This window comes from Callithrix jacchus, chromosome 1 (genome assembly GCF_049354715.1).
Source record: "Callithrix jacchus isolate 240 chromosome 1, calJac240_pri, whole genome shotgun sequence".
NCBI lineage: Eukaryota > Metazoa > Chordata > Mammalia > Primates > Cebidae > Callithrix > Callithrix jacchus.
Genome location: NC_133502.1, coordinates 13,387,878 through 13,401,740, shown reverse-complemented (window position 1 = coordinate 13,401,740; position 13,863 = coordinate 13,387,878). Strand labels below are relative to the sequence as shown.

Below are 13,863 nucleotides of genomic sequence, written 5' to 3'. Positions count from 1 at the left end.
GATTCATGAATTGGGCAGCACTCAGAACCAGAAGAGGTTCAGAGAGTTCAGCACAGAAGCATGAGCAGCAGGCTTTTAAAGGCTGAACATGGTAGCAAAGTAGAGAACTCACCTGACTGGTTATAGTTAGACATTTGCCTTAGTTTGCCTTATTTTAGGCATGATCTGATCAACTGACTGCCTGTGATTGGCTGAAACTCAGCTGTTTGTGATTGGATGAAATCCAGCTACGAGTTACAAAAAATAAACTGTTTGATTTGTTTCTGTACAAGTTAGGTTGTGGTGTTATATAGGAACTAAAAGTACACAGTCTTAGGCTAATGGCTTCCCACTTATTTTGCTTTAACTGAACAACACATTTTGTATGTGACTTGGGAGTATCTCTTTACCACTTTCTACTTTCCTTGAAGGGCTGCTCCACAGCGGTTGTAAACTTCCACTTCTCTACTAGATTTGTAAGAAGGGCTGCCTGCTGGGGGAGCTTTATGACTTTGAACAAAATTCATCTGTAAAATGAGAATGATTATAATACAGAGTTAGAATGGGATAGCACATGTGAAACTGCTGACACATAGTGTATAATTAATGCTATTTTCTTTTGTACTAAAATAACAGCCTATAGTAGAAATAAAGACATTTGAGGTTATCAAATGTATGTGAGAATATAGGTCAATAAGATCTCCCATCAATTAACGGATGTAGGGGAATAATTTGGTGTAATCCTTTTGGAAAACAGTCATTGTCTTATAAAATGGAACCATCAATAATTCTATGATACAGAAATTCTACTTCTAAGTATGTATCCAAGTGCAATTCATATTTATACTCATGATGATATATGTATAATAATGTTCATACATACCATATTTGGAACAACAACAACAACAACAACAAAAGCACGGATAATGAACATTCAAGTTTTATTCCTGATTTTAAGTGTATTTCTTTTTTTTTTTTTAATGTTTTTATTGCATTTTAGGTTTTGGGGTACATGTGCAGAACATGCAAGACAGTTGCATAGGTACACACATGGCAGTGTGTCTTGCTTCCTTTCTCCTCTTCACCCACATTTGGCATTTCTCCCCAGACTATCCCCCCCCCAGCTCTCCCCCATGCTGTCCCTCCCCTTTTCCCCCAATAGACCCCAGTGTGTAGTGCTCCCCTCCCTGTGTCCATGTGTTCTCATTTTTCATCACCCACGTATGAGTGAGAATATGCAGTATTTCATTTTCTGTTCTTGTGTCAGTTTGCTGAGAATGATGTTCTCCAGATTCATCCCTGTCCCTACAAACGACACGAACTCATCATTTCTGATTGCTGCATAATATTCCATGGTGTATATGTGCCACATTTTCCCATTCCAGTCTATCATCAGTGGGCATTTGGGTTGGTTCCAGGTCTTTGCTATTGTAAACAGTGCTGCAATGAACATTCGTGTGCATGTGTCCTTATAGTAGAACGATTTATAGTCCTTTGGATATATACCCAGTAATGGGATTGCTGGGTCAAATGGAATTTCTATTTCTAAGGCCTTGAGGAATCGCCACACCGTCTTCCACAATGGTTGAACTAATTTGCACTCCCACCAACAGTGTAAAAGTGTTCCTTTTTCTCCACATCCTCTCCAGCATCTGTTGTCTCCAGATTTTTTAATGATCACCATTCTAACTGGCGTGAGATGGTATCTCAATGTGGTTTTGATTTGCATCTCTCTAATGACCAGTGATGATGACCATTTTTTCATGTGTTTGTTGGCCTAATGTATGTCTTCTTTTGTAAAGTGTCTGTTCATATCCTTTGCCCATTTTTCAATGGACTTGTTTTTTTCCTATAAATCTGTTTCAGTTCTTTGTAAATTCTGGATATCAGCCCTTTGTCAGATGGGTAAACTGCAAAAATTTTTCCCATTCTGTTGGTTGCCGATTCACTCTAGTGACTGTTTCTTTTGCCATGCAGAAGCTGTGGAGTTTGATTAGGTCCCATTTGCCTATTTTGGCTTTTGTTGCCAATGCTTTTGGTGTTTTGGTCATGAAGTCCTTGCCTACTCCTATGTCCTGGATAGTTTTGCCTAGATTTTCTTCCAGGGTTTTTATGGTGCCAGGTCTTATGTTTAAGTCTTCAATCCATCTGGAGTTAATTTTAATGTAAGGTGTCAGGAAGGGGTCCAGTTTCTGCTTTCTGCACATGGCTAGCCAATTTTCCCAACACCATTTATTAAACAAGGAATCCTTTCCCCATTGCTTGTTTTTGTCAGGTTTATCAAAGATTGTATGGTTGTAGATATGTTGTGTTGCCTCCGGTGCCTCTGTTCTGTTCCATTGGTCTATATCTCTGTTTTGGTACCAGTGCCATGCTGTTTTGATTACTGTAGCCTTGTAGTATAGTTTGAAATCCGGTAGTGTGATGCCCCCCACTGTGTTCTTTTTGCTTAGAATTGACTTGGCTATGCAGGCTCTCTTTTGGTTCCATATGAAGTTCATGGTGGTTTTTTCCAGTTCTGTGAAGAAAGGCAATGGTAGCTTGATGGGGATAGTGTTGGTTCTGTAAATTACTTTGGGCAGTATAGCCATTTTCATGATATTAATTCTTCCTAACCATGAACATGGAATGTTTCTCCATCTGTTTGTGTCCTCTCTTATTTCGTTGAGCAGTGGTTTGTAGTTTTCCTTGAAGAGGTCCCTTACATTCTTTGTGAGTTGTAATACTAGGTATTTTATTCTTTTTGTAGCAATTGTGAATGGCAGTTTGTTCTTGATTTGGCTCTCTTTAAGTCTGTTATTAGTGTAGAGGAATGCTTGTGATTTTTGCACATTGATTTTATATCCTGAGACTTTGCTGAAGTTGCTTATCAGTTTTAGGAGTTTTTGGGCTGAGGTGATGGGGTCTTCTAGGTATACTAACATGTCGTCTGCAAATAGAGACAATTTGGCTTCCTCCTTTCCTATTTGAATGCCTTTTATTTCTTTTTCTTGCCTGAGTGCTCTAGCTAGAACTTCCAGTACTATATTGAATAGGAGTGGGGAAAGAGGGCATCCTTGTCTAGTGCTGGATTTCAAAGGGAACGCTTCCAGTTTTTGCCCATTCAGTATGATATTGGCTGTTGGTTTGTCATAAATAGCTTTTATTACTTTGAGATACGTTCCATTGATACCGAGTTTATTGAGGGTTTGTAGCATAAAGGGCTGTCGAATTTTGTCAAATGCCTTCTCTGTGTCAATTGAGATAATCATGTGGTTTTTTTTTTTTGGTTCTGTTTATGTGGTGAATTATGTTTATAGACTTGCGTATGTTGAACCAGCCTTGCATCCCCGGGATGAATCCTACTTGATCATGATGGATAAGTTTTTTGATTTGCTGTTGCAATCGGCTTGCCAATATTTTATTGAAGATTTTTGCATCTATGTTCATCATGGATATTGGCCTGAAGTTTTCTTTTCTTGTTGGGTCTCTGCCGGGTTTTGGTATCAGGATGATGTTGGTCTCGTAAAATGATTTGGGAAGGATTCCCTCTTTTTGGATTATTTGGAATAGTTTCAGAAGGAATGGTACCAGCTCCTGTTTGTGTGTCTGGTAGAATTCGGCTGTGAACCCGTGTGGACCTGGGCTTTTTTTGTGTGGTAGGCTCTTAATTGCTGCCTCGACTTCTGCCCTTGTTATTGGTCTATTCATAGTTTCAGCTTCCTCCTGGTTTAGGCTTAGGAGGACACAGGAGTTCAGGAATTTATCCATTTCTTCCAGGTTTACTAGTTTATATGCATAGAGTTGTTTGTAATATTCTCTGATGATGGTTTGAATTTCTGTGGAATCTCTGGTGACTTCCCCTTTATCATTTTTTATTGCATGTATTTGGTTGTTCTCTCTTTTCTTTTTTATCAATCTGGCTAGTGGTTTGTCTATTTTGTTGATCTTTTCAAAACACCAGCTCTTGGATTTATTGATTTTTTGTGTCTTTATCTCCTTCAGTTCAGCTCTGATCTTAGTTATTTCTTGTCTTCTGCTAAGTTTTGAGTTTTTTTGATCTTGCTCCTCTAGCTCTTTCAATTTTGATGATAGGGTGTCAATTTTGGATCTCTCCATTCTTCTCATATGGGCACTTATTTCTATATATTTTCCTCTAGAGACTGCTTTAAATATGTCCCAGAGATTCTGGCATGTTGTGTCTTCGTTCTCAGTGGTTTCGAAGAACTTCTTTATTTCTGCCTTCATTTCATTGTTTATCCAGTCAACATTCAAGAGCCAGTTGTTCAGTTTCCATGAAGCTGTGCGATTCTGGGTTGGTTTCTGAATTCTGAGTTCTAACTTGATTGCCCTATGGTCTGAGAGACTGTTTGTTATGATTTCAGTTGTTTTGCATTTGCTGAGGAGTGCTTTACTTCCGATGATGTGGTCAATTTTAGAGTAGGTGTGATGTGGTGCTGAGAAGAATGTATATTCTGTGGATTTGGGGTGGAGAGTTCTGTAAATGTCTATCAGGTTTGCTTGTTCCAGGTCTGAGTTCAAGTCCTGGATATCCTTATTGATTTTCTGTCTGGTTGATCTGTCTAATATTGACAGTGGAGTGTTAAAGTCTCCCACTATTATTGTGTGGGAGTCTAAGTCTCTTTGTAAGTCATTAAGAACTTGCCTTATATATCTGGGTGCTCCTGTATTGGGTCCATATATGTTTAGGATTGTTAACTCTTCTTGTTGTATCAATCCTTTTACCATTATGTAATGGCCTTCTTTGTGTCTTTTGATCTTTCTTGCTTAAAAGTCTATTTTATCAGAGATGAGAATTGCAACTCCAGCTTTTTTTTGCTGTCCATGTGCTTGGTAAATCTTCCTCCATCCCTTTATTTTGAGCCTTTGTGTATCCTTGCATGTGAGATGGGTTTCCTGGATACAGCACACTGATGGGTTTTGGTTTTTTATCCAATTTACCAGTCTGTGTCTTTTGATTGGTGCATTTAGTCCATTTACATTTAGGGTTAATATTGTTATGTGTGAATTTGATACTGCCATTTTGATGCTAGCTGGCTGTTTTGCCCGTTAGTTGTTGCAGATTCTTCATTATGTTGATGCTCTTTAGCATTTAGTGTGATTTTGGAATGGCTGGTACTGGTTGTTCCTTTCTATGTGTAGTGCCTCTTTCAGGAGCTCATGTAAAGCAGACCTGGTGGTGATAAAATCTCTGAGTACTTGCTTGTTCGCAAAGGATTTTATTTTTCCTTCACTTATGGAGCTCAGTTTGGCTGGATATGAAATTCTGGATTGAAAGTTCTTTTCTTTAAGGATGTTGAATATTAGCCCCCACTCTCTTCGGGCTTGTAGAGTTTCTGCCGAGAGATCTGCTGTGAGTCTGATGGGCTTCCCTTTGTGGGTGACCCGACCTTTCTCTCTGGCTGCCCTTAGTATTTTCTCCTTTATTTCAACCCTGGTGAATCTGACGATTATGTGCCTTGGGGTTGCTCTTCTTGTGGAATATCTTTGTGGGGTTCTCTGTATTTCCTGCATTTGAGAGTTGGCTTGTCTTGCTAGGTGGGGGAAATTTTCCTGGATAGTATCCTGAAGAGTATTTTCCAGCTTGGATTCTTTCTCTTCATTACATTCTCGTACAACTATCAAACGTAGGTTAGGTCTCTTCACATAGTCCCACATTTCTTGGAGACTTTGTTCATTCCTTTTTGCGTTTTCTTCTCTAATCTTGGTTTCTCATTTTATTTCATTGAGTTGATCTTTGACTTCTGATATTCTTTCTTCTGCTTGGTCAATTCGGCTGTTGAAACTTGTGCATGCTTCATGAAGTTCTCGTATTGTGTTTTTCAGCTCCTTCAATTTATTCATATTTCTCTCTAAGTTATCCATTCTTGTTATCATTTCCTTGAATCTTTTTTCAAGGTTCTTAGATTCTTGGCATTGATTTAAAACATGTTCTTTTAGCTCACAAAAGTTTTTCATTATCCACCTTCTGAAGTCTGATTCCGTCATTTTGTCACAGTCCTTCTCCGTCCAGCTTTGTTTCCTTGCTGGTGAGGAGTTTTGGTCCTTTGTAGGAGTCGCGGTGTTCTGGTTTCAGGTGTTTTCCTGCTTTTTGCACTGGTTTCTTCCCATCTTTGTCGATTTATCCACCTGTCGTCTGCGTAGTTGCTGACTTTTCGATTGGGTCTCTAAGTGGACGCCCAGATTGTTGATGATGAAGTATTTCTGTTACTTGGTTTTCCTTCTACCAGTCTAGCCCCTCCACTGTACGACTGCTGAGGTCCACTCCAGGCCCTGCTTGTCTGGGGTGCACCTATAGTGGCCGCATAACTGTGAGGGATGCTACCAGTTTCTTTTTCTGCTGTCTTTGTCCCAGAATGATGCCTGCCAAAGGTCAGTCTTCTGGATATAGAGGGGTCAGGGAGCTGCTTGAGGAGACAGTCTGTATTTTATAGGAGCTCAAGTGCTGATCTGTGAGCTCTGTTGTTCCTTCAGGACTGTTAGGCTGCTACATTTAATTCTGCTGCAGCAGAACTCATAAAAAAACCCCTTTTTTCTCAGATGCTCTGTCTCGGGGTGTTGGGGTTTTCTTTATGTATCTGTTGTGCTGTCCTGCCCAGCTAGGAGGCAGTCTAGTCACTATTTGCCTGCTGAGGCTCTGCCCTGCTGGTGTGAGGTCTGCCCTGTTGCTGCAGGCTCTGCCCTGCTGCTGTGGGGTCCGCCCTGCTGCCATGGGTTACGCCCTGCGGCGGAGTCTCTCTGTTGTGGCAGGTTGCCTTGGCAACGGCAGGCTGCGTTAGCAATGGGAGTGTACCTCAGTAGGGGCAGGTTGCCTTGGTAATGGCAAACGCCCCTCCCCCACCAAGCTGCACCATCCTGGGTTCAGCTGTGCCCTCAGTGGAACTCTCCACCCAGAGAGTTTGGAATCGCCGTTTTGTTTGTTTCACTGCCCCGGCCCAAACACCGTTTCCCTGGACTCTCCTGGCCTGGCTCACTGTCCAAGACCCGTTCAATCAGATGGATATGCCAATTTGCCCTCTCAAGTCTCAGATTGCCGGTTCAACAGGGCACCCAGACCAGTACGCTTTGTGCGGAGCGCTGTGGAGCACCGCTGCGCTGCAGCGCCGGCCACCGGCTGCACCAGCCAAAACCGCTTCGCTGGCATTCCACGTCTCTTTTATACCTGGGAATTTCCCTGTTCTGTGGGCAACAAAGATCCGTCTGAAAATGCAGCCCTGAGTCACCCTCCGCACGTTCACCGAGAGCTTCAATCCTGGGTTGTTTTCTCCATGCCATCTTGAGTCGGTCTCCCAATTTTAAGTGTATTTCTTAAGTGTGAGGTTAGATTTGGATTGAGAAAGATTCATTTTATCATGTTAAAAGAGTATTCATCTGTTTCTCTTAAGAATCTTGACTAAGAATATATATTGAATTTATTAAACACAATTTCAGTATCACTCATGGAAATTATACTATATAATTATATGATTATTATTAATTTTATTCTTAGAATATATGGTGAAGCATTAATAATATTATTATTGATAAATTTTTTATTTCTAGGATAAAGTTCACTAAGTTAGATGTGTTATCCTATTATAGCTGGATATTATCTGTTAATATTTTATTAAAGCTTTTTCTATTCATATAAAAGTTTGATCTATACTTTTCTATTTAATCTTTGTTGAATTTTGGTGTTAATATTACTTCATTAAAAATGTTTAGAAGTTTTTTTTTTTTTTAATGCTCTCAAACAAAAGATGAATGGCAGTAGCACAAGAGGACAAATGGACACCTGATACCTCTTGAGTCATCCAGGTTGGTACTTGCATGCTGTCATTTATGTCCATATTTCATGTCCAGGACAAGTTCTGTGGTTAAAACCAACATTAACAGTGTGAGAAAATACACTCTGCCCAATATAGTTGGTATTTCTATAAGGTTACATGGCAATGGAAGTGGCTAATTATATGTGTGCATATGTGTGTGTGTGTGTGTGTGTGTATAATTATAATTCTAATACTGAGTGGGCATAAAGAATGAAAGACAACAATTTATTCTACCACAGTTCCGCTCTTTTATTTATTTATTTTTACATACCTCCCACTTACAAAATATACTTAGTCTTACAAAAATCATGCCAATGTCTCATACAATTATGATATCTGGGATTTAATTTATGTTAGTTTTGAAGTCGGTTCCCTTGACTGAAAGAACTATGAATTTAAAGGAATTATTTCCTCTTACTTTTCTAACATGCAGTGATAGAGCAGGAACAGGCTAACTTCCACAGGTATACCCATTCAAAAGAGGATGCTGAGGAAGTGTGTGGTCATCACTGGTCTGTAGCAATCCTCAAATCCTATGGGCAAATATTGTCTGGTTCCCTTACCTTGGGAGTAGAGTATCTTTCCTTATTAGCTTACGTTTTGTTTCCTGGGGGTATGTTCCATTTTATTGTTTCCCATGGCTCTTGACTGCCGGCTGGAAAGTTCTTCCTTTATCCTCATATTCCTTAGCCACTTCTGAAGCAAGCATTAATGAATATGCTATTTTAGCCTACTCCTACCAGTAGAAATTGGAGGAGGCCAAAAGTCTTTGACATCTTAAATAATTATAGTCTTAATCTTGGCTGGCAGTACTTTTAATGATTTATTTCAGTAAGTTCTATAAGAAGAAATAGTATGAAAACATCTACTTATCACAATGCAATAATTCTGGTACATAATTAAAATAAAGGCTGAAAATAAAAAGCCTCCATCAATCAGAAAATTTAAATGATCTGTTAAAGACCTTTTGACTGGCTGGGCACAGTGGATCACGCCTGTAATCCCAGCACTTTGGGAGGCCGAGGTGGGCGGATCACGAGGTCAGGAGTTCCAGACCATCCAGGTCAACATGGTGAAAAACCGTCTCTACTAAAAATCCAAAAAAATTAACTGGGTGTGGCGGCGCATGCCTGTCGTCCCAGGTACACAGGAGGCTGAGGCAGGAGAATTGCTTGAACCCAGGAGGCAGAGATTGCAGGGAGCCAAGATCGCACCACCGCACTACAGCCTGGGCCACAGTGCGAGACTCTGTCTCAAATACAAAACAAAACAAAACAAAATGCAAATAACTTTTGACTGAAATCTTTGAAACCAAAACCAAAATTTTAGAATATCTAAACAAATGATGATAAAAATACTATATCTAAGAACCTATGAATTTCATCTAATGGAGACTCAGTAGATCCTTTCATCTGCATAAAATGGCTCCTAAAATGTTTATCGATATGATCTTGTGACTTTCTCATAGCACCTGTAATTAATTCTAGATAGGGAAGCGTATTTCATATGGGTATATCTGTCAACCTAAAAGTGATCAAATATTTAGACAACCCATGAAGTTTTTGAGAGACTTGGATATCGGTTTATGCTTTATAAATATTTGTTCTATGAATAAACATATTTGTAATATATGTAATATGTATGCTCTATGAATATGTTTTTTTGGTGCATAAATAACAGAAATGATTGTATCTTCTTTTCAGATTGCTCTCTTATTCTCTTAGGACTTTTGCCACAAATTTAATCTTGCTTTCAGTCGTGTACAAAATTGAAATTGTCCTTTTGCATTTTCTTGGTGATTTGTTTATCCTTTAATTTTCTGATTTTCAGAGTCACTTTGTTTAGATGTGTGTTAGTATTGGACATAGATTTAAGGTTTGCTTTGGATTTCTCTTTTTTTTTTGAGACAGGGCTTGCTTTGTTTCCCAGGCTGGAGTGCAGTGGCATGATCATAGATTCCTGCAGCCTCAACCTCCCAGGTGCAAGCAACCTTTTCACCTCATCTTCCCAAGTAGCTGGGACCACAGATGCATACCACCAGATGCCTGGCTAATTTTTGCATTTCTTGTAGCAACAGGGTTTCACCATATTGCCCAGGTTGGTCTGGAACTCTTAGGCTCAAGTGATCCTCCTGCCTTGGCCTCCCAAAGTTCTGGGACTACATGAGTGAGCCACCATGCCTGGACTTGAACAGCTTCTTTTTAAAAGTAAGTTTTCCCATTTATATTTATTAATATGGCAGGCATATTTAGTGTCAGTTCTGTTATTTTAGTTGTGTCCTACAAACTTTGATATGTTGTACCTTCATTTTTGTCCAATTAAATGTGCATCCTTGTAATTTCCTCTTTGACTCATGAGTTATTTACATGTATGTTGTTTAATTTCCAAATGCTTGAGGAGATTCTGGCCATTTCTTTGTTTCTATAAAGCCCATCAAACTCAGTCATTATATCTGTTACTCTTTTTTTGAATCTATGAGCTTACACTGCCTCTCACATTGTTTTTCTTTCCTCTTTCAATTTTTGTAAAATATATAATGTCTACATCATCAGGGCTTATGGCATTTAATTTTTGTTCTACCGCTTTTTTATTTTATACATTTTTAGTTCTAATTCTACCATTAGTTCTCTTACATCTCTGTCTGTTTAACCAGTCATCTCATGGTTAAGGTTTTTTTTCTAAAATATACTCTTCAAGAAGGCTTATTATAAAAACAGTATTCCGAGTTCATTGCTTATAGTAGCGCTGTGACTGTTGCCTTTATGTCTGACAGTCTGTCTACAAAATTCATGGGTCACATTGTTTTTTCTTTGAGGATTTTGAAGTTCTCCTAGCATTTCTGAGAATTGAATATTGCTGTGAAGAAGTACAAGGATAGTAAGAATATTTTTTCTCATATAAATGATTTGATAACTTAGTTTGTTTTCTAAAGTATTATTTCATTATTTTTGAAATACAGCAAGTTCAGAGTATGTCTTGCTGTTGAAACACTGGGTCAGTTTCTGCTGGGATGTGATGTCCATTTAATATATAAATTTAACATATCTTTTATTTTTGGAAATAATTTGCTTTACTTAATTATTTTATGTTTTTCTCTTGATTTCTTTTAGATGAGATCAGGCATGTTCAGTGTGGTATGGCTGTAGACTTGGTCTTTTTTAGGTACCCATAATTTTCTTCTTAATATTTTGAATATGTTGGGGTGTCAATTTCCATTTCTTGTTGTTTTCCCTAGTTCCGTCTTCAATATCCTATCCAATATCTATCATACTTTGTGCTTCCGTCATTTTAACTTTTATTTCTGTCATGATTTTTCTTTTAATTCTTTTCTGAAATTTGCTAGTTCATGCTTTATTTTCTTCTGTCTTTTTATGAACTCTTCACTATGTTTTGACTGCAGTTGCTTCAGAAGGGCAGTTGATTCAAGGATTTTTAAATTGTCAATAGCGTTGGTCACTCTTTTCATCCGCTACTTGTCAGTGAATGTTCGCCGCCTACCGTTTATTTTCTTTTCCTTTTACTCTCTCCCTACTCCCATCATGTCTATTTGGAATAGTTCTTGTGATGCTTCCCTTTGATTACTCATAGCTGGTTGAGGAGAATTTTCCTTGGACCAGCCGTTTTCAGAAGTTTCATGTTGGGGAGGAACTAGGGCTATGTTCTGGGCTAGCTGGAATTTTCCCCGTGACCCAGGATTCTTGTGTGAGGTCATACATAGTCTTTACTTCTTTCCAGCCCTTAGAGATAGCTCCCATAAAGTTTTCATCGAATTCTATCTTTGTTATTCTCCCATTGCTAAAAAGATAAGCTGCTTCCTGTAAATATGCTGTCTATGTGATTTCTCATGCAGTCCAACACCCTCTGCTTTTTAGCTCTGGGGAAGCTCTTGATGCTAGTTTGTGCATTTATCCTACGGCTGCAAATGAATAACTTTTATTTTGCCCTTGTCTCTCACTACCAAGAAATATACTTTGCTGGCTTGTTCGAGATCCAGGGTCACAGCCTTTTTCCCCCTTCACTTTCTGCCATCCTGTCTCCACTTAAATCTCTGCTTTTGGCAACCTTTCCATTTATTTGATGATGTGGGGTTTTCTCTTGCCTAGTTTGACCACAAATAAGTTTGCATGTCTTATTCTCATTCTGTTTGTGGCTTTCAGAACACTCCCCAGAAAATAAGAAAGATATTCTGACTTTAAACCATATCTTTGAACTAGAAGTTCAATTTATGAATTGTAAAGACAGGTGAGCTTTTTATGACATTGTATTGCAATGCGTTGATGCTAGTTTTGATAAGAGATTTTTAAGAGCACCATAATGATGAGTATTTTGATTTTACTTGGAAAAAGGAGGGCATCAAAACTATTTTTTCTTGAATGAGTTTTCCAAAAGCTACAGTAATATCAAAGTTGTGTATGGCATATCCCCAGTGAAGTTTTTCTGATGTCTTTAATCATGATTCATGTTCATTAATCTTGTGATTTTTAAAATGTATTATATAAAAGGAACATAATGTAAATAATATATGGAAGAACTTCCATAATATTGAAGTAAATTGAAGCCAATTTAATGAGCATGGATTCTTGTTTGCCTTGTTTTGTCAACCTATGTAGATTTCAAAAGTTTTGTCAATTGAAAAATCCTAAGTTCTGTAAATTTGGAAGGGAGATTTTCTTTATTATAAATGGGTTACAGCCTGTAGGGGGGCTGTCATCCTGACAGATTTGGAAGTGTAATCTCTGGCACCTGAAGCAGGCACTTTGAGGGCGGGGAGTGTGGGGCTGGGATTTATGCTAAATGGGTTGGCCTAGTACACATATTCAACAGGTTAGAGGAGGAGCTATGGATATTCATGAAGCAGGGCCTGACACATGAACAAACATGCATGTTTCATGCATCCCATGTTCACTTTGGTGTGGAGGTGTGACATTTATATGCATTACAGTCAGGCCTTATATGTCACAAGGTGAAGCAGGGACATGAAGACACTCAAGTGTACAGCCTCTTTAAACTGGCTGGGACCAGTCCATGGTCTCTGGCCTCTTATCAGGAGAGTTACTGAAATTGGTCTTGTCCAATCAAAGCTGTAGTTATGGCTTGTGGAACAGGGGATCAGTGAGTTAGCATCTGGTGGGGGAGGAGCTGCAATTATTTCAATATTGCTTCTCTTAAGGCCCGTGATTATTTAGCTTCTATAGAAGAAGAAAAACCTGTGGCAATTAGAACATAGTTTATTCTTGAAGTGTAGGAGTACGTTGCTGAATCCTTGACTGAGTCGTCTTAGGTCCTGTTTGCAGTTGGGTCTCTTAGTGCCACAGAGTCCATGCCATCAGTCTTATGAACTCTATTTTAACACTAATGCTGACCTGTTGTGTCTAAAGCACAAAAATAGGGATATACCAATGTATGTCCAACCTCCTGTCCTGTCATGGCCAAGAACTCAGTTTTTAAAGTTTCTCTGGGTTCCCTTGGCCAAGAAGGGGCCCATTCAGTTGGTTGGGGGCTTAGGATTTTATTTTTAGCTCTCAGTTTTATACTGTGAATGCCAGTTGATTGAGAAGTTTGTGGCAATTTTTAAAGAAAGCATAGACGTTAGATTGGATTGCATTAAAAATTACCTCCTTGATTAAACTGTTGTTATCAGGGAGAGAGTAATTATTGGGCCTGAGTAATTTTGAATGTAAGAACATAACTCTGTATAAACATTAGCAGTTTCTCAAATTGATGCTGTTTTATTAAAATGTCACTTTTTGTCCTGGTGAAAGAGAAAAATATTAAAGGAAATTTTCGTCTTAAAATGTTCTCATTTTGCTGCTAGGAAGTAGAAAATAATTTTGCGGTGCAGTTTTTGGGAACTTCTCTATTTCTCACTCTTCAAAGGATTAAAGTCCTTTAGCTGAAAAGAAAACATATCACATTATATTTTATTAAAATAATTCTTATGGCTGAAAATAAAGGGTATTATATAACATTTTATTAAAATAATTTTCTGTAATTGACATCCATATATTTTTCACTTGAGAATACTTCTGCTTACTGTGAGCATAAGTGCAGAACAAACACACGAACAAAGCAACAG

General features: G+C 38.5%; 1 long non-coding RNA gene across 1 annotated transcript in view; it reads left to right on the top strand.

The window, feature by feature from the left end:
- Positions 1-12,351, top strand: part of LOC144582204 (uncharacterized) — a 31,471-nt gene extending 19,120 nt beyond the window's left edge. The window contains exons 2-3 of the long non-coding RNA XR_013534543.1: positions 7,719-7,776; positions 9,859-12,351. This is a non-coding gene — a long non-coding RNA (uncharacterized LOC144582204). The remainder of the gene's footprint in view (positions 1-7,718; positions 7,777-9,858) is intronic.
- The last annotated feature ends 1,512 nt before the right edge of the window (positions 12,352-13,863 follow it).